Genomic DNA, 21,756 nt, shown 5'->3' on the forward strand with positions numbered 1-21,756 from the left:
GCAAACTGATATTACCCTTTTTCCTGAATTCAGCTCCCTTAAATATATTCACGTTACGGTGGACACCTTTTCAGGATGTCTGTGGGCTACGGCGTTAGCCAGTACCGGTTCCCGGGATGTTATTAAACATTGGCAGGTTTGTTTTGCTGTTATGGGCATCCCCGTGTCTATAAAAACGGATAATGGCGCTGGATATATTTCTCATTGTACAGCTTGCTTTCTTTCCTTATGGGGTATCTCTCATGTTACCGGTGTCCCCGGCAATTCCACCAGTCAAGCTATCGTGGAACGTTCCCATGCCTCTTTAAAGCTTCTTTTATTAAAACAAAAAGGGGGAGTTTCCCCTGATGCTGACCCATTAACCCGTACACCCCATGCTCACCTTTCAAAGGCTCTATATGTGCTTAACTGGTTACAGGTAGGGACGCATAACGTCCCACCGGTCACACGACATATTACTGGTGCCACAGGGCAAGAACACTTGCTGCCTCGCCCGCAGGTTCGATGGTTTGATTATACACATCAGAAATGGCAAGGTCCTGTAGAGTTGTTAACATGGGGGAGGGGTTATGCCTGTGTTTCTACTACTACAGGTCCCAGATGGATCCCCGCGAAGTGGGTTCGACCGTGGCTCACCCAACGACGTGCTGAGCAACCACACGACCCCGATATAGAAGCGGCAAACGACGATACCATCCTGGATCTACGTTTCCTCTTTCCTGACTTTAATTAGAAACTTGTAATCATTAATTAAGTTGTAGATAGTATACGTTATGCAGTTTTGCAAAATCAAGCAGCTATTGATTTTTTTGTTGTTGTTGTTGCTGGCGCAAGGACGTGGCTGTGAGGATTCAGAAGGTATGTGTTGTATAAACTCATCGGATCACTCACATTCTATACATGCGTTGTTGCAGCCATTACAGGATAATGTGTATAAACGTACCCAGGGATAGAATCCTCCCTGGGATTGGCTTAATAGATTTGGTTAACCAACTTGGCTTACTTCACTGTTACACACTGAATTGTATCTATTAATAATTATATTGCTTTTTCTTATTTTTGCTCCTTGTTTTGTTTATATATTATGACAAAGCCTTATGCGTATTGCCACAGCCTTGTTTGAAAAGAAAGGGGGAGGTGTAGGGATTTATCATCCCTCTACTGATCTGGGTAGAAAAGGTGCAGCGCTGGACCGGGGTCGTGTCCGGGCACTCAGGGAGGGTTGGCGTGGGGCTGTCTCGGAGAAGCGCCGGCAAGACGGAAGCCCGACTATAGAAAAGAAGCAAACAAGGCTATAAATCACTCTTTATATAATCAGGGATTACGTCGTTGCAATTAACCAATCAGTAATGATTAGATGCATGATGAGCGCGTGATATTTGCCCACTGTCCAATAAGGAAATATTATAACATGGTTTGGTGCTGCGTGTTAAGTGTTATGTAATGTAAGAGATGGCTATATAATAAAGCCGTGAATAAACAGATTTGATTCAGCCTGCAACCACATTGGTCGTGTGCTTTGTCCGGTCCGCATGAGATACCACATCCTGCCTCTCCAACTACCACTTCTTCCTTAATGTCTGAATAATAGCTTCCAGGTAGAGAATGAACCCTATTAGAGGCAGGAAAGTCATCCCACGCGCCCCTTCAGCTTAATGGTAGAATTTGAACCAGGAGCTCCCAGGAGTGGTGGTGGCACTAGCTTGATGAACATGTGATGCACCCTGTCTTCTGCAGTTGGTCTTCAGTCTTGCAAGGGCTGAATGTGCCACAGTCAATGTACTTCTGTCATAGTATAATTCCCAAATCTGAACCTTAGTGTCCAAAATATGGGTACTAGCATGAATTCTCCTAAGCTTAATTACCAGCTTAGATTCTGTAGCGCTGCCACCAATCACGAATTTCAGGGCCTGATACCCTCTGGTCCCCCCAAACCCTTCCCTGGGGACCCCCAAGACCCAGATTCCTTGAGTCTCAAAACAAAGGGGAATAAACCATTTCCCTTCCCCCTCCTTTCTTTCTCCCAGCTCTTTCCCGCCCTGGGTACACTAGGAGACCCACCCCGAGAGGAATGTTACCTTCCCCCTCCCTTCTTCCCCGGAGAGAGATACAGAGATAAACGCAGAGAGCAGGTTTTTCTTCCCTCCTCCCTTTCCTTTCTCTCACCAATTCCCTGGTGAGTGCAGACTCCCTTCCCTGGAGTCTTACAAAAGATAACCCAAAAAAATCAATTAGGTTCTAAAAAAGAGGAAAACTTTAATAAAGAAGGAAAAAACATAAAAATTGTCTCTGTAATCAAGATGGTAAATATACAGGGTTTTTTAGCTTATAGACAATAGAAAGAAGCTTTCTCCAGCAGGAACACAATTTAAGCTACTTCCAGCAAGTACACATCTGCAAATAAAGAAAAACAAATTAAAAGACTATGACCACCTTTGTACTTACTTACTATTCTGAATAGATAAGAGACTGTAGTAGGGAGATTGGCAGAAACCTGGTTGCACCTCTAGTCCTGTCCAGGACCCAGAGAGAACAAAGACAAACCCACAAACACAAACAAAGTTTTCCCTCCCCAGAGGTTTGAAAGTATCTTGTCTCTGATTGGTCCTCTGGTCAGGTGTTGCAGGTCACTGTTGTTAACCTTTTACAGGTGAAAGAAACATTAACCCTTAGCTATCTGTTTATGACAACTTCAGATATCACTGGGAGCTTCAATAGCCTCGTACCATATGTAGCCCTAGTACTAAAACTCCTCTCTCCTTCTAGGCCTAATTTTCATTTACACTAACGCTTCCTAAAATAGGCTCTTAGTATAAGCAAGAATCAGATCCCCCTTTCCCTTCACATTTCCAGCAGCAAAGTTAGAAGTGAGGTGGAGGGGGCAGGAACTGGCCCTGTTCCCTTTAAAAGTGAGTCAGTCAAGCTTCCTAACACATGAAATAGAGTCCTGCAGTTTCTTCAAGGATGGATGGATTAAGCCAAGTCCTGCTCAGTTACACTAGTATAAATCTGGAATAACTATTTTGAAATCAGCAGAGTTACTCAGGACTTGCTTATCAGATCAGAAACAGGCCCTTGAACTGGAAAGTACACCTTCCTGACCTACAAATGATGATCTTCCTCTGAAAACTGCACAGTGGCTAATCACTGTCTCCCAAATGTGACTTACTGACAGAAAGGGGAAGTTATGACCTGCACTGCATCAACACTGACCAGCTGAGTTTGATATATTAAGAAACTTCCTTAAGACACAACTGTCAATCTCATGCCGTCAGTGGAGATTTCTCTGAGTCACAATTCAGGGAAGTTGCAAAAGATGAGAGGGATTTCAACACCTGCAAACATATTTTAACTTTCACATAGTATTAATAAATTTTATGTAGCCTTTTTCATACCCTTTCAAAGCACTTTGTAAACCAATGTCTATTCTGAGAAAACCAGGTAGTCTAGTGGCCACATCAACTAGCGTCGTAGCTGTTTCACACTGAGCAAGAGCTCTCATGCAGCTATAGAAGAGGGAAAAAAAACAGCATTGTTAAAGGTGCCATCCTTCTGCTGTGATGTTAAACCAATATCCCTTGTCTCTATCCAGCTACAATTAGAGCAAGGTCCACATCTCACCCGTTAGTGGATCCTAACTTTGCATCCTCTCCCTCTGACTCATTCTCCTGTCATTTTCTTTTTCTTTGTCTCAGTCACTTGACTGAGATGGTAGAATAAGAGAAATTTTCATTTCATACATATCAGCAAAGTTAACTGAATATTGTTAAATTGCCATAAAATGATAGTCTCCCTTTAAAAAAAGAAGCATTTACTTTTTCTTCCCAAACAATTCACATTGGATCTAATACACTTTAAATATTTCCCTTCAAAGTTTTCAACCCATTGAATTTCACCCTCGGAGGTAAATGAAAGTGCTGCAACAATGCAATACTACTATGTACTGTAAAGAGGTGGACATGCCTAGTCTCACTTCCTCAGCCTTCCTCTTTCCATTTAAACGTATTACTGTATGTACAGTAATCACACTTATGACCTTTTTACTATGCGGTTGGCTGCAGAATGATGTATGGTTGAACTTTCTTTATGATTTGGAGTCACTCATTCAGTAGTTAATAAGAACATTGACGTAGGAGTCAGCATGACTTGGCTAGTAGCACTGTTGCCTGGAGGTAAAGTTTAGTGTTACATAGGTTCAACTCCCACAGCAAAAACATGAACTTATACCCATTGCTGATGCATTACAGTATATTACTAAGGTAGTGCTGCCCAGAGGTGCCACATACTTCTAAAACTACATTCTACTCTCTATGTGCCTCCAGCAGCCTCACAAGACTGTCATGACAATTTTACCAGCCAAGGCACAAAATCTACTCATCCATCCTTATGTGGTGGTGATGATGGTGATGGTCGTGATGGCGGTAGTGGAAAGGGGAAAAAAGTTACTACTTGTAATTGTCAAAAAAAAAAAACCAAAAAACCAACCACCCTATGGCATCTGTTCAGGAGGAACCTCATGACTTGACAGTAGTTTTTGAGCAGTTAGGTGATAACCATTGTATTTTGTCTGACATTGACCCATCCAGTAAAACAGAATCTAACATTTAAAGATGTGAGGTTAATTGCTAAATGAATAGTGGCCACTATCCTCTCCAACACCATCACTGGATAGCCAGTATCCAGTGCTTAGTTTGTGCTGGGGCTTGCCAGGGCTGAGCCCTGACGCCTCTAAGCTAAGCAGTTCATAGCCCTGGCACCTCTGGGCTTGCTGCATTAGTTATGAAAGTAAAAAAAAAATTGCTTGAGCCTCAGCACTGCATAAAACTCACCCTATCAGCGGTGCAGAATCCATAAGAAATCAGTGAAGGAGAACCACCAAAATTTCAGGGTTTTGATAAATATTCTAAAGCAGTGGTCCCCAACCTTTTCGTCTGGCGGACGCCAGACGAAGGACCGTGGCGGTGGTGGAGCATCCACTGAAATGCCGCCAAATTTCTGTGGCATTTCGGCAGTGACGCCTCTTTATGACGTTGCTTTTCGGCAGCAAGTGGCGTCATCGAGAGGCGTCGCCACTGAAATGCCGCAGAAATTCAGCAGCATTTCGGCGGATGCTCCACCGCGAGCCAGGACACGGGCACATTTAGATGCCCCCGCGGGCACCGCGCTAGGGACCCCTGTTCTAAAGATTGGATGCTTATGTGGACCTATGCAGGCTCCATTAACTCACATGGCCATTCAGTACACAGGCATCCTATCCTTAAATATGCTCAGGATCCTGCCACTCTTGGAAGTAGGGCTAGTGGCCTCTATCCCCTTCCAGAACATTTTGTGGAGTAATTCTGCTTTCTTTTCTGCCATTTTTATGGATCATCTCCCCATAGAGAAAGGGAGGGGCTGATGGCTGCCCCCTTAGCAAAACCTTGGGAAAACTTCACCTGGAGAAGTGGCTAGAAGGGAGAACTTCACACCATTGTTCTCCTTGCTCCAGAGATACTCTGAACACAAGACAGAAACCTGAGGCAACTGTTCCAGGAAGAATGAGACTCTTGACAAACATGCTAGATTTTGTATTTAGATTTGTGATTTACTTGAAAAAAGTGTGCACAAAAAAAATCACATCTAGATAATGCTGTCTTAAGACAGCAAGTTTTCCTTCTGAAGTATTCATTTACACTTAAATTTAATTTACACATGCAACACTGCCTCAACAACTGATTTTTCCTCAAGTTGTAGAATATAAATGCCAAATGAAATTTGTTTCAACTAGAATGCCAATTTTTACACAAACCACATAGTTTTTGAGGGGGAAAAAGAAGGGAGATCTATCATCACAAACAAAGAGCACACGTAGAGCTGAAAATCCATACTTCCTGTAGGATGGTGAAATACCAGCCGATGACAACTTTAGTATGGAGGTGGCTGGTGCCACCTCCTCAAAGGCTTGACAGTCGCTGTGATTTTCATACATCTGCAATGCGACAGTCATGGTAAAAATGAAGTACAAAAAGTTCACATAGTTTATTGTGCATTCTGGGATATCCTTTCAAGTGTAGTGAAGGTTATTATGGTCATGCCAAATGGTTGCATTTTCCCAAAGTCACAAATCAAGGCCCTTTAGGTGCAGATAAGGCCCTGTGTCTGGAAAATGAAAGTGTGTAATAATTGTAGATTTACAGTGGGGTAACTGAATTTGGGTACCAAAGTTTTGGGTGCACTTTGACCTTGTCTCTCTTCAAAATGTAAAAATCCTTATCCATAAGACATGGTAGTCTGATTTACAATCAGTTTTTTTACGTTAATAATCTAAGGGTTAGCAAAATAACCAGTGGTACAAAGAAAGAGCGAGGACTAAGATTTTGAGTGATACAGTTACACCAAGTAAGGCACAGATCCATATTCACTAGAAAATAGAACTTCAGAAGAAGTCCTGGGTAAAAATAGACAATGTAAAAAGATGACTTAGTAATATTTTAAAGTTGTGTGGGCTTTGGTTTTTGTATTTTTATAATCCCAAAAGCATCTAGAGTGGACATTTTTCAGTTTTCCCTCCACATGTGTAACGTCTGTTCATCATCATGTAAATGTAGTGACAAAAGAAAACTGCTGGGCCAAATTTCATTCTGTTATACAGGTGCAGCCACATTGAAATAATCTGGTGTTGAAGGGTTGTATCCACCAGGCACAACCCCACTAGTTGTTGCAAGTTAGGGGTTACTTGATTTGTTTTGGAAACAAACCGAAAGGGTCTGATTCATTTCAAAATGTACTTGCTAGTGTATGGCCAAATTGATCGACTTTGCTAGAAAAAAGGATTTAAAAAAACATATTATTCTGCAGTGTTGGGGCCCATCTGCGACTGCTACTCTTGCAAATAGTCTCAGTGTGGGTAGTTCTGTGGATGTCAGTGGGATAGCTCATATGTGTAAGGGTTGCTGGATCAGGCCTTTAAGCATGAAGATTACTTCTACTATACTCTTAGATATGCAAAGCCTAAAGAAATGTATGTAAAATCAGCCAGTCAGCATTTTTAGGCAGAACTTAATTACCAGTTTGTAAGACTTCAAATGAGACGAAGTCGTAGTCTGATGAAGCAATTTCCGTGACTGAGAGGCAAGAGGCATGAAGTTGTAATTCTTATCACTGCTTTAAGTAGCCGACAGAACTTCCGTATACACAAAAAGGCCAAATGAGCACTCATTCCATATAGCTCAGCACTTTTTCTCTCCTAAGGAAAAGTTCCCTTTAGACTGTAAGGCTGACATGTTGATGATGATCCCACAGAAATCTCTATACTAGTTAAAACTCTGGCTACATGATGGCAATGTTAGAGGAGTTTTCTGATTGACTAGGACACTGCAGCTCGAAGTATGTCTGGACGAGAGCCAAAGGCTTGGAATTGTTTTGCCAGGAAATCTGCTTTTTTAGACAGGAAAAGAGCAGGCAAGCAACAGGAAAGCTTCACTGACTAATAGCTGAAAGGTGTTTCTTGATGAAAAGCTTGGAAATCAAGCCCTTCTCTCCCCCCTCCACTCCTTTGGAAATTGTTTCCACTCAGCTGTCAGTGTTTAATTCAGGATTACATTTCTGCTTTGCTAGTTCATTAAACTAGGCTTAATTCACAATTTGTAAGTCATATAGATGCCTGTCCTTTTTAAAAAACCTGATATGAAAAATTCATCTCACTGGGAACATGCTGAAACTTGTAAATGGAGTAAGAATAACACATGCATAACAGATAGTAACTAGACTATACAGGATGGATGGCGGGTATCATAGGCTGGGGAAGGCTGTGCCTCCCCAGACAACCTGGCGTGGCCCCACCTATGCTCCACCCCTAGACTCCCTCCTGCTTGCTTCTAGTTTCCCTTTTCACTCTTCCGTGACTGAGAGGCAAGAGGCATGCAAGCTGGGTCCAGTGCTTGGAAGGCCCAGGGCTGGGGGTGCTAGGGCACTGGGGTTGGGGATGCTGGGACTATGCTGCTCACCTGCCCAGGGCTGGGGGTTCTCAATCTGTGATGCCAACCTGGCACGCTGGGGCTGGGGGCACTGGGGCCACTGGGGCCAACCTGCTTGCTGAGGTTGGGGGCACGCAGGGTGGCTGCACTCCAGTTGGGGGGGAGGGCAAAAGAGGATGGGTAGAGGGGGAGGGGCTGGGGGCTAGCCTCCTCCACAACCCATTCACCTACCAACCATGCTACACAGTAAGAGCAGGGGCCAGCCAGACTGAAGTCTTAGACTCCAGCTGGGTCTCAGAAGTGAAAGGTGTAAGCAGGGTCTGAATGAGCTATCCCCTGACATCAAGTGATGAGCTGGGCAAAAAGACTTCAGGATCAGATCATGTTTGGATAAATACATCTACTCTGCCTACGTGTGCAGCAGGCAGAACTGCTTTACCAAAATTATGATTTTTGGCTGGTTTGGGGGTTACAAATCACTCTAGTATTTGAATACGGGGTAATTAAATGCTATCTTTATTGTACAAGTAAAGGGCAGCAGAACTGTGCTTACCAGGTCCTGATTGAGGGGGTCACCCTAAACTGAACCTCACTTGTGAAGCAGAGGGTAGAAATGCCAAATCTCAGTGAAGATAAGAATGGGTGGGGACAGATGTTTTTAGCTGGGGGTGTGGATATTGCCTAAAGAGTCCTAGATACTACCTAGCCTGTCCCTCACCAGCCTTTAATGACAGAGCTGATTAGACTCGATCGGGAGTCCTTGTTTCCACTTGGTGATTCGTAAAGCTAACATCACTGCTGAGCAACACAGAGGCTACACTGGCTGGGAGGTTTCCCGCTACTTACTGAACCCAGCTCTGAGTGATTTCAGTGGTGGAACCGCAGAACAGTGCATCGCGGATGCAGCAGCGGAAGCAGAGACAGTGGCTAGCAGCAGTAGCTGTGTGCTAACCAAAGACAGCCAACTGGGGTGGGGTGCAGTGAAGGGAGAGGGAAGTGAAGTTATAAAGTGACATTCGTCAGACTTTCTCACCACAAGGTGGGAAACTGAGGCAAAGGACACTGCTCAGTGCACTGGGAGGTTGGGTTTGCTTATAGGCGCATGCTTTTGAATGTGGTTCTGGCATTTTCCCAAACTAATGCTTTGTTTCCCTTTCCCTTTTAATAGAAGCTGTCTTTTGTTATACATGGACTCAGTGCTTGTGAACAGGTAAGTATTGCCTCTTAAAGGTTCCCGGGGTGGTAGTAAATTTCCCCAGATTACTGGGTGGTGTGACAGAATACACCTCTCTGTTCAGACTCTACACAGTATGGTAATAATCTTTGTAAAAGGTATGCCTTGTAAGGTATCATTTCAAAACTAATAATTTTCTGGTCAATATTGTCCTGATAAAATATGTGCAGCAACTATAATGTGAAGTTATGATTCCCCTCTATGATGTTGAAAATGCATATTCAAAACTCACTTTGCACCAAACTGGTCAACAGGCCTGTCTTGAACAAAAGTGTGTATGTTTGCCTTCGTTTGCATGTAAGCAGTAAACGGAGTCATTAGTAGATAGGGAAAAGAAACAGCAGAGAACATCCTTCCACACAGACTCTATGCCTCTGAGTTCCCAGCTGGAACTGTTTTTCAAAAGGGGTCTGAAATTATAAAAAGGGGCAAATGCTCCAAGACACACACACAACCCTTTTCTTCCTGTCTGTCTCTCACGTTGCACCTAAGACAACAAAGGAAAACAGCCATCGGACTACTGGGTGAGGAAGGAAGCAGGGAGAGGTCCTGATCTGAAGAGTTTGGTCAGTAATCTTGCTGAAAGCATGTGGTGAGAAATTTTGCTTGAATCTAATATCGTTTGTTAAATTAGGCACTAGTAAGCTTCTTATCTTTATTTTTCTTGTAACTATTTCTGACTTTTATGATGCATTATTTGTACTCCTTTTAAGACTCTCTTTTTGTAGGTAATAAACAGATTTTATCTAATCCAGTGTGTTTAAACTGAAGGGTTTGGGGGCTTGTCTACATCACACAGCTTTTAGCAACAAGGCAACGTCTGCGTGTATAAATGCTCTTTGTTGGCACTTTGTCCACACTTTTGCTGACAAAATCTTCCACCCTGCGAGCGGCACTCGCTTTATCGGCAGGAGAGCACTCATGCCGACAAAGCCGTGTTCACACTGCCACTTGCAGCGGCAAAACTTTTATCTTTCGGGGGAGGGGAGGGGAGGAGCTTTTTTAAGTACCTGTGAAAGACAAAAGTTTTGTTGACAACTTGGCAGTGTAAGACAAGCCCTAAGTAACTATTTAAGATAATTAGCTGGCATATTATTGCCTTAAAGGAATAACAGACTTAGCATATTTGTACTGGGCAGTAGAGGACATACATTTCAGATGGAAAATCCAGTATTGGGGGTTTGTTGAAGTCACTCTGCAGTATAATCAATGCTGGTTAGAGGCAAGGAATAACTGTGGGGTGGAGGGGGCTGCAGTTACACACATACTCTCTCTCTCTCTTTCTCTCTCTCTGAGGGTATGTCTACACTACGCGGTTATTCCTATTTTACATAAACCGATTTTGTAAAACAGATTGTATAAAGTCGAGTGCACGCGGCCACACTAAGCACATTAATTCGGTGGTGTGCATCCATGGTCCGAGGCTAGCATCGATTTCTGGAGCGTTGCACTGTGGGTAGCTATTCCATAGCTATCCCATAGTTCCCACAGTCTCCCCCGCCCCTTGGAATTCTGGGTTGAGATCCCAGTGCCTGGTGGGGCAAAAATCATTGTCGCGGGTGGTTCTGGGTAAATGTCATCAAGTCATTCCTTCCTCCGGGAAAGCAACGGCAGACAATCATTTCACGCCCTTTTTCCCTGGATTGCCCTGGCAGATGCCATAGCATGGCAACTATGGAGCCCGTTCAGCTTTTTTTTACTGTCACCGTATGTATATTGGATGCCGCTGACAGAGGCGATACTGCAGCGCTACACAGCAGCATTCATTTGCCTTTGCATGACAGCATAGACGGTTATCAGTTGTTCTGTACCATCTGCTGCACTATTGTAAATTGGCAATGAGATGATGGTTATCTGTCGTTCTGTACTGTCTGCTGCTGTCATGGGTGCCCCTGGCTGAGGTTGGCTGGGGGTGCAAAGACAAAAATGGGAATGACTTCCCAAGTCAATCCTTCCTTTATGGTATCTAAAAATAGAGTCAGTCCTGCCTGGAATATGGGGTAAGTGTACTAGAGAACCAGTGTATCAGAGAACCAGAGAGCACAGCCGCTCCGTGTCAGATCCCACAGAAATGATGAGCTGCATGCTATTCTAGGAGGTGTCCCTGCAACAATCCCACCCATTGCTTCCCTCATCTCCAAACCTTCCTGGGCTACCGTGGCAGTGTCCCCCCCCCCCCCATTTGTGTGATGAAGTAATAAAGACTGCAGGAATAAGAAACACTGACTTGTTTCTGAGATAAAATGAGGGGGAGGCAGCCTCTAGCTGCTATGGTAGTCCAGGCAGGACATTAAGCGGTGTGGGGGAAAGGAGCCCAGCATCCTGCTGCTGTGATAGTCCAGGCAGTACAGAATCTTTTCTTGACACATGAAAGGGAGGGGGCTGATGGAGCTCAGCCCCAGTTGCTATGATGAGGACAGTTACCAGCCATTCTGTATCATCTACTGGGAATGACCAGGAATCATTCCTATTTTTACCCAGGCACCCCCGGCCAGCCTCACCTGAGGCCAGCCAGGAGCACTCATGGGCTGATGATGACAACAGATAGCAGTCATATTGTACCATCTGCCACCGGGGAGGGGAAGGGAGCGGATACTGCTCTTCAATTCCGCAGCATCGCATCTACCAGCAGCATTCAGTAGACATAGGGTGACATTGAAAAAAGTCAAGAAACAATTTTTTTCCCTTTTCTTTCACAGGAGGGGAGGGGGTACATTGACGAGCTATACCCTGAACCACCTCGGACAATGTGTTTGACCCTACAGGCATTGGGAGCTCAGCCAAGAATGCAAATACCTTTCGGAGACTGCTGGGGACTGTGGGATAGCTGGAGTCCTCAGTACCCCCTCCCTTCCTCCCTCCATGAGCATCCATTTGATTCTTTGGCTTTCTGTTATGCTTGTCACGCAGCACTGTGCTGTGGACTCTGTATCACGGCCTGGAGATTTTTTTCAAATGCTTTGGTGTTTCGTCTTCTGTAACGGAGCTCTGATAGAACAGATTTGTCTCCCCATTCAGTGATCAGATCCAGTATCTCCCGTACGGTCCATGCTGGAGCTCTTTTTGGATTTGGGACTGCATCGCCACCCGTGCTGATCAGAGCTCTAGCTGGGCAAACAGGAAATGCCATTCAAATGTTCGCGGGGCTTTTCCTGTTTACCTGGCCAGTGCATCTGAGTTCGGATCGCTGTCCAGAGCGGTCACAATGGTGCACTGTGGGATACCGCCCGGAGGCCAATACCGTTAATTTGTGGCCACACTAACCCTAATCTGATATGGTAATACCGATTTTAGCGCTACTCCTCTCGTTGGGGAGGAGTACAGAAACCAGTTTAAAGAGCCCTTTATATCAATATAAAGGGCCTCATTGTGTGGACAGGTACAGCGTTAAATCGATTTAACGCTGCTAAAATCAGTTTAAATGTGTAGTGTTGACCAGGCCAGAGTGTGACTTGCATGCTGGAAGGCTGTTTAAGTGGCCCAGGTAGGAGCTACTTCAGCAATGCACTGTAAGACACCACAGGTTACAGGGCAGGGGTGACACCTTCCCCCTCCCCTCTCCCCCGGTCTGAACTGAACCCTGGTATGTCAGGAGTAGGGGCTTAAGTCAATTCTGTTTTGCATGGTTGAGAGAAACCCCTAGCTTTTGAACCCAATCCTTCTTGCTCCTGACTCCACCTGCCAGAAAGGTTACAAAAGTTTGGTCTTAACCGTTGAGTTTGTCTTGTGTATATTCTGTATAGCACTTGCAGTATTCTTTATACTCCAAGCTACTTCACTGGCCAAAATACGCCACATTTATTGCCATTATTATTCTCCAGGGAATTTTTGCCACTGACATTATTTCTAGAAAGGGGATCTGATTCTGCCTCCATTGGAAAATGTTGGCCCCTGATTTCAGTTGAAGCAGATCAATGGTTAAAGGTGATTTAAAAACAAAGTACACACAACAGCTACTCAAGGGAGCAGAGTCTGTCCCATTCAATTCCTTTTACACCATCCAGACAGCTCAGAGAAGGAAAGATTGACTATGTTCCCCTAGCCACGTATGCTCCCTGGCATGCAACAGTCCACAGAGGGTACAGAGCCAGCACAGCTGTCTCATACACCACCCTATGTACATCCTCCGGCAAAAGTAGACATGGAGGGGCTTGGAAGAGGCATGACCAAAGCACACTGTTCTCCAGCTGTACATAGTGAACATTTGCTTGGGGACCATTGTCAGCTGATACATGTTAAAGCAACCCCACCAGCGGGTTTAAGTTGTACCTAGGGCCAGTGCCAGACAGATTTGCGGGGGGGGGGACATGCCCTACCTTTCTGCTGCACCCAATAGGCACTGGCTACAACACAGTCAGTCCCAGCATCTGAAAATGCAGCCATTGCATATAGCCTAATTTTATTTAATCTGAAACATTGCTTAAAATGTTTCCTGAAGGCTGATGATGATCATCATCGACCAATCTTGTTGAGACTTTTCCACTTTGACAACACCACATATCACTTCCTCATGTGACCATGGAAAACATTTCTATACCTGTATATGATCTGGGGTCAGGAATTCAGGGGAACCATATCAGAGCCTGAATCAGAACCAAGAAGACTGATCTATTTAGAGTCATATAGTGGCTGTGACCCTAGGCACCCCTGTATTCACACCCTACACACAACTGCAACAATATTTATAAAAAATGTGCCTTGTGAGGTATCATTTGAAAGCTAAAAACATGCTGGTTTTTAATATAATTGTAAAATGCATGTTACCCTTATGTGAAGTTATAAATTCCCTCTGTATGATGTTACTAGAACACGTTTACCCAGGCTAGGCTGTCCAATCTTAAAGGTGATTGTCATAAACAGATAGTTAAGGGTTAATGTCTCTTTTACCTGTAAAGGGTTAACAAACAGGGACCCAAACACCTGACCAGAGGACCAATCAGGAAACAAGATACTTTCAAATCTAGGTGGAGGGAAGCCTTTGTTTGTGGGTTTTGGGTTTGTGCGTTGTTCTCTCTGGGTCCTGGACGGGACTAGAGGTGCAACCAGGTTTCTGCCAATCTCCCTGCTACAGTCTCTTATCTATTCAGAATAGTGAGTAAGTACAAAGGCGGTGATAGTCTTTTACCTTGTTTTTCTTTACTTGCAGATGTGTACTTGCTGGAAGTAGCTTAAATTGTGTTTCTGCTGGAGAAACTTCTTTCTATTGTCTATAAGCTAAAAAACCCTGTATATTTACCATCTTGATTACAGAGACAATTTTTATGTTTTTCCTTCTTTATTAAAGTTTTCCTCTTTTTTTTTAGAATCTAATTGATTTTTTGGTTATCTGTTGTAAGACTCCAGGGAAGGGAGTCTGCACTCACCAGGGAATTGGTGGGAGAAAGGAAAGGGAGGAGGGAAGAAAAACCTGCTCTCTGCATTTATCTCGGTATCTCTCTCCGGGGAAGAAGGGAGGGGGAAGGGAACATTCCTCTCGGGGTGGGTCTCCTAGTGTACCCAGGGCGGGAAGGAGCTGGGAGAAAGAAAGGAGGGGGAAGGGAAATGGTTTATTCCCCTATGTTTTGAGACTCAAGGAATCTGGGTCTTGGGGGTTCCCAGGGAAGGGTTTGGGGGGACCAGAGGGTATCAGGCCCTGGAATTCCTGATTGGTGGCAGCGCTACAGAATCTAAGCTGGTAATTAAGCTTAGGGGAATTCATGCTAGTACCCATATTTTGAACGCTAAGGTTCAGATTTGGGAATTCTACTATGACAGTGATAAACAGGTGTGACCTACTCAAAAGAATGTGGGCTTATGTCAATTTACATATTAGCCATAAACAAATCCTTCAAGCTAAACTGGAGGGCTTATTCTGTTGCTAAACTCGAGAGACAGAGCATTAACCTGGCTCCTGCACCCTAGAGAAACACAGAATCCCCAGGAGGCCTTCCAGACTTGTAAGAAACAACATCCCTTTGTGGTTATAAGGAACAGACTTCATCTTCATCCTTTGCCTCAGGAGACCAAGGAAAGAAACCAAGCACTATAATCTCTGTGCCTGTAAAAATCTGGAAAGGAGATTGGAGCTGAGAGAAACCATGTTGGACAAAGACTATCTTGCTAGACTAAATTTTAGCCTTTTAGATGCACATTTTCACTTTTATATGCTTGTGACTATCTCTGCCTGTCTCTCTTTTATATGGTATCAGTTAATCCATGCTCTTTTGTTAAACTTGTTTTACTATAAACCAATTCCATGCTATGTTGAGAGGGAAGGGTGTATTTAGCCCAGTTAGACTGATAAGTTGTGACGTGCTGACTAACAGAGCAGAAAACTTAATATCTTCTGTGAATGCACAGTGGTAGGGGCTGTGCATTGCAGAGAAACGTTTCTGAAGAGCTCGGGGGCTGGAGTTAACTGACTGTTATCTGGTAGGCAAGGTCTGGGTCTGGAGAGACTTGAGGAGTTTGCTGGTGAGGAAGACATACTGGTGTGGCAGGAAGCTGATAATCTATTTGCTCAAAACTTCCTCTTAGGCAGAGAGGTAACAGTGGCTCACAGTTCTAGGTATCCTCAGCAGCACGTGACAGCAGCACCTTCATCATCATTGGCAATTTATACTGGATTTTAATCCACAGTTCAGATATGATAACATAGTCTTTCACAAAGACTTTTTGGTCTACTCAGTGATCACTCATTAGCAAAATAACTGTACCAAAGAAACTCCCTAGATGTGCTCCTACGTGACTAGTGCATAATGTTCAGATGATTTCTAGGCTGTGTAGTGATGAAGGGAATAATTTAAAATGAACATGTAGCAACAGTTTAGTTCTGAGTTATTTTTGTTATGAATGTGAGAGCATGTGAAACTTTTATGCATACAAAGGTCAGATGTTTTAGTTATTGCTGGATTAATTCACATTTGATTGAATTAGCTTCCTTTACCAATATATATAGAAACTCTTTAAAGTCCCTTGTCTAGCCTCTGATTTTTCATCATATTGGCAATTTCATAATTACAGGTTTTGTATAACAGCTTAGAGGAATTCTAATGCAACAGTGCTTACAGCAACCAGTCCAAAATTGATGCAATCCTTCCCAATTTTGAAAGTTGGCTAAAGGTCACTAGGCCCCTCTAAAGGACCAGGTCATCTCATCCTGCACTAATGTCTGTGGGAGAGATTCCTCTTTGTTAAGGTTATCTCTGTAAGGATCTGCTCACAAGCTCCTCCCCAACGGAGTTGACTACCTCTCACATAGAAATGAGTGCAGGGCCCATCCTCAACCCTAGCAGATACTCAGGAATCAGTGGGAGGCAAAGGCTGTACATACTTCTACACCAGCTCTAGACCCTGATGGACCCTAAGTTTCTCCATGCAGTTAGGGACTGCACTTGATCACAGCTCTCTCCACAACCTCCAGGAGGGCTCCAGAGAAGTAGTAACATAGATTGGAGCTGAATGCCGGAAATGTGTGTTCCCTGTCTCTGACCCACCCAGTCTTCACCTGCTCCCCGAGCACAGATCCCAGACTTGTAGATACACTCTGTAGGGTCTGACATGGGGAAACGGTCTGTGCTGTGGATGCAGCTGAGCCCCTCTCTGTGCAACTTGCACTTGGATGCACTTTCAACTTATAGTCCTCTGTATGTATCAGCTAGTGTTTATACATCCCACTTTCAAGCAGGTTTTCGACTCAAGTATTCTGTTATTTTAGTATTGCTTTGGGAAGCAGGGGCTATGATGTCATGGCTTTCTTAACCAGAGCTAAGCAAAACCTCAGTTCCTGTGCTGTGGGAAATTCCAACACTGAAAAAAATTCCCCCAGAAAAGGATATTACAAAATGCTTTCATTTTGAAAAAGCAACCAAAAAACAACACATCCTGTTCCCGTTCAATTTTTTTTCCACAAGGAAAGAGCAGTTGGCTTTCTGGTCTGCCCCCATTCCTGGGGTACTCTCTGTGCTGCTCCCAGGCAGTCAGGGGTAGCTTGGGAAGTCCCTAGGCTGTCCCTAGCTGCTGGAATCGGCCCCCAGACCAGGGATACTGGCTACATCTACATGGAAATAAAAAACCCACAGCTGCTGCAGCTCAGTTGACTCAGGCTGGCAAGTGGCTCTGGCAGCTGGACCACTTTTTGGAAAGGTTTTACCAAGTACTCAGTGGAAGCTGTTGCTATAATTGAGGATTTACAATTGTGAATGTTCTTCCTTGCTCTGGTTCACCATCTATTGTCTGAAAAGCAACAATGTGTCTTGGTGCATGGACAAAATTCTGTCATCTTCAGTGGTATTGTGAAATTTTCATAGGTTTCTTAATGTCAGCTTTTTCTATTTGACTCTATATATTCAGATGCACTAAAACTATACATGACCCTTGTTGATTTCAGTGGTCATAGATTGTATCATGCTGCTGCCCTAGCACCAGGATGTCAACTGATCTTTTAAGTTAAGATGTATATACCAAAACCAGTCCACCAAGCAAAACCGACAGGCTGCAGAAAGTTATGACATCTCAGCTGTTGGAATTGTTTCTACTGATCCAATGATCCAAGCATCATGCTAAGGTACACTGCACTGGGCCAGATTCTTGCTCTTTTGCTTTATGTGAGCATAGCGGGGAATTCTCAGCTGGCAAACCTAGCCCTTTTCCAACCCACCCCCCTGCGCTGAAGCTGAGTTGAATGAGGGGCATGACTGCAGCACATTTTATTCTAGAGAGGCTTGGCTAGTGTATGGTTCCAGGGAACCTAGCTTAAATGACATTACCTTATTGCAATGTTAAGATGAAACAAATATTTTACTTTTGGACCCAAGATGTCATTCGAAAACAACTTTTCCTTCTTAAGATTTTGTTTTCCTGGTGATATTTGGAATAATTTAAGAGCTGAAGCCTCCCAAAATTTTGTTTCCCTTGACATACACTGAGGTTGTCCCAAAGTTGGCTATTCTTTCTGACATTTCAGTTTGCACTTTAACTCTTACCACTGAGCAAGTAGTGTTAAGTGTCAAAAGTCCAAAGGGTTTTATTGATAATCAATTTAAACTTTTGACTTTACTCTTGTACACCTGTTTCTATTAACCAAACAGATAGCTGAGTCATTTGAAATGTCAGTGAGTTTGATGTGTTATGTTGATCCAGTGGTTACAGCGCAAGCCTGAGACTCAGAAAACCTTGGTTCAACTCCTGGCTTGGCCATGTACTTCCTGTATGACCTTGGCCAAGTCACTTAGCCTCAGCTCCCCTTCTGTAAAATAGGGATAAATAGCACTGTGCTGTTTCATAAGGGTGTTGCTAGCACTGGGAGTTGGATGGATACTGAAGTAATGGTAGCTATAGTCATCCCATAGATATTTATTCCTATCTTTGTGAGGGATAGACTTTCCTGATGTATTGTCAAAACCTAATATAATGTGTTGCTCAGTTTTGCTTTGGTTTGTCTTCAAAGACTATTAAAGTAGTTTGGTACCACTTGAATGGAGCTATCAAAGATGCAGATGGACATTCTTCTACACAAGAGCTAAAGGCTCGGCTGCATAGAAATTGCTCTGATTTGACTCAATTGGTTTATAAATCTACTTAAATCAAGGCAACCCCCTTCTGTGGACATTCTTAAAGTAGTTTTAGTGGGTGCCATCTATTGATTTAGTTTAGTTCAATTTATTAAACTAATAGTAGGCACTCAAAATGATTTGAATGTCCACACAAGGGGATTTCTGTTGGGCCTAAAGTTTAGTGGTCAGAGTGGACTCAATCCTGGTGTATAGAACCCACATCTACCTTTGGGAATGGGGCTAAAATCCTTGTTCTTCAGCTCAAACAACATAGGCCTCTGCCACTTGAGTGAAGGGAACTTGCTTATGTAGCAGTAGTGATAGGTCCTACTATCCTCTGTGGGACAGTAACTAGAGAGTAATGTCACTCACTGTGTCACACACGCAAAGCAAGCATTTTGCATTTGATCTGTGCCAACACTGGCGCTTAACTTAAATAAACTTCTCCCTCCGTGCAACTTATCCCTCTGACTTATTTATAGAGAGCAATCATATCTCCTCTCAACCTTCATTGTTAAACAAGCCAAGAACCTTATGTCTCCTCTTACAAGGTCAGTTTCTCCAATCCTCTGATCATCCAAATAGCCCATCTCTGCATCTGTTCCAGTTTGAATTCATCTCTCAAAAATGAGAGATCAGAATTGCACACAGTATTCTAGATGAGGTCCCACCAGTGCCTTGAACAAAGATAATATTTCCCTCTCTCTCGTCACTTAATTAGCCTTTTTCACAGCCACTTCCCATGGGCAGCTCATAGTCATGCTGTGATCAAACAGTATACCCAGGTCTTTCTCCTCCATTGTCACTTCCAACTGGTAGGTACCCAGTTTATACTAAATAACTCATTAGTCCTTAAGTGCATGACCTTGCACTGTGCACTATTAAATTTCATGCTATTTCTATTACTGAAGTTAAGGTCATCCAGATCTTCTTGTAGGTTACTCTGGTCCTCCTCAATACTAGCAATACCTCCCAACATTAGCAGATAAATTATTAGCATGGCACAAGAAGTGGGAGCAAAGTACTTAATGAAAATGATAAATAAGATTAGTTCCAAGACTAATCTTTGAGGAACTCCACTAGTAACCGCACTCCAATTCACCTTTCAGTATGACCAGTAGTGGTCCCCTTTAACTAGTTCTTTACCCACCTTTCAATTCTTATACTAATCCTCATCTTCTGCAATTTAACAAATTGTTTCCCATGTGCTACTGTAGCAAATGCTTTACTGAAATCCAGGTAGAATAGATCTACTGCATTTCCTTGGCTTAGAACAGTGGTTCTCAAACTTTTTTTTCCACAGACCACTTAAATTGCTGAGGGTCTCAGCAGATGCCTTAATGATCTCTCCAAATGTTGTTTAACCATTAGCTAACTATTGTAAAATGCTTTGGATAAAAGCGCTATATTAAAAAAAATTAATAATTAACATTTTTTGTTCTACAAATAAAAGCACACAACTCATATTTTAATATCAGTAATCTTACTTTCTAATGCAATGGATGTGCCCTCTCTTCCCCGGTGCAGCAGCCCCCAAGCGGGGGCTGGGAAGGAGCGGGGTCTTTCCCCTGCCACAGCGGCCATAGAGCTGAGGCTGGGAAGGAGGGCCATCTCTCCCTGGCAGCTGCAGCTCTGGAGCTGGGGAAAGTCACCACAACCCTGCATGTCCCAAATTTCCCCCACCCCCTCTTAATGCACTGCCCCCTCCCACCTACCCCCATTCCCCACCTCACCTTACATGTGCGGCTCCACTAAGTAGGTGTGCAGCCACCCAGGCGCGTACCTTAGAGGGAACTGAACGGACCATGCAGACCACTGCTGGTCTGTGGACCATAGTTTGAGAATCTTGGGCCTAGAAAATCAGTTCTCAAGAAAAAGCTCAGGTTGGTCAGACACCTACCTTTTGAAAATAAAGTAGTATTTTAGGCCAAATTGCCATTTACCTGTATGTCTTTAATTACTCTCTCTCAAAATTTGTTTTAAAACCTTGCATGCAATGGAAATCAAACTAATGGGCCTGTAGTTTTCCAGATAATGTTTCTCATTTCTTAGAAATAGGTACTGTATTTTCAATTCTCCAGTCAGAGTACAATCCCTAAGTTTACAGATTCATTAAAAATCCTTGCTATTGGGCTTGCAGTGTCATGTGTCATTCATTTAATATTCTTGGATAGAGATTATTCAGGCTAGATTATTCAGGATAGAGATTATTCATGTGTCATTCATTTAATATTCTTGGATAGAGATTATTCAGGCCCCCCAATTTGGCCCCATTAAGCTGTTTGAGTTTGGCTTCCACTTCAGATGTAATAATTTCTGATTCCATGCTCTTGTTCTCATTAGCCCTCCTGCCACTACCAATGAGCTCCTCATCCCCCTTATTAAAAACCAAAGCAAAATGTTCTTTTATGTTGAGCCATATCTAGATGTGCAAATCTTCACCCCATTCTCAGCACCTTGCAATCCTAGTTCTTTGTTTTCTATTTATATGACTAAAGAAGCTTTTATTGTTGATTTTGATAGCCTTTGCAAAGTCCAGCTCTGCTTGGCTTTTGGCAGTTCTCACTTTTCCCCCTACACTTCCTGACCTCAAAGACGTAGCTTTCCTTGCTAATCCATCCCTTCATCCATTCCTTAGAGCCTTTCCCTTCCCCTTAATAACCAGTTTGAGATGCCTGTTCATTCAGTTTGGTCTGCAACCTTTCCCTATGAATTATTTTCCCCCTTGCCTGGGATGCAAGCTCCAGCAATTTTAAGTCAAAGTTGCAGAAACTAATTCCAAGCTTACTTCACATTCAGATTGCTGAGTTCTTCAGGCTAGTCCACTTCCTGAACTATTTCCCTTCATTTTTTAAAGAAGTTTACCCCTTTGAAATCAACAACCCTACTTCCAGACTTATTTGTATATCCTTCCATTTAGTTTAAAGGGAATTAACTCATGATCACACAAACCAAGTTTGTCCTCTACAACCAGTTCTTCCATGAGGTCTTTGCTACTTACCTATACTAAATCTAAGATGGCATCACCTCTTGT

Source organism: Gopherus flavomarginatus, chromosome 3, assembly GCF_025201925.1.
Source record: "Gopherus flavomarginatus isolate rGopFla2 chromosome 3, rGopFla2.mat.asm, whole genome shotgun sequence".
NCBI lineage: Eukaryota > Metazoa > Chordata > Testudines > Testudinidae > Gopherus > Gopherus flavomarginatus.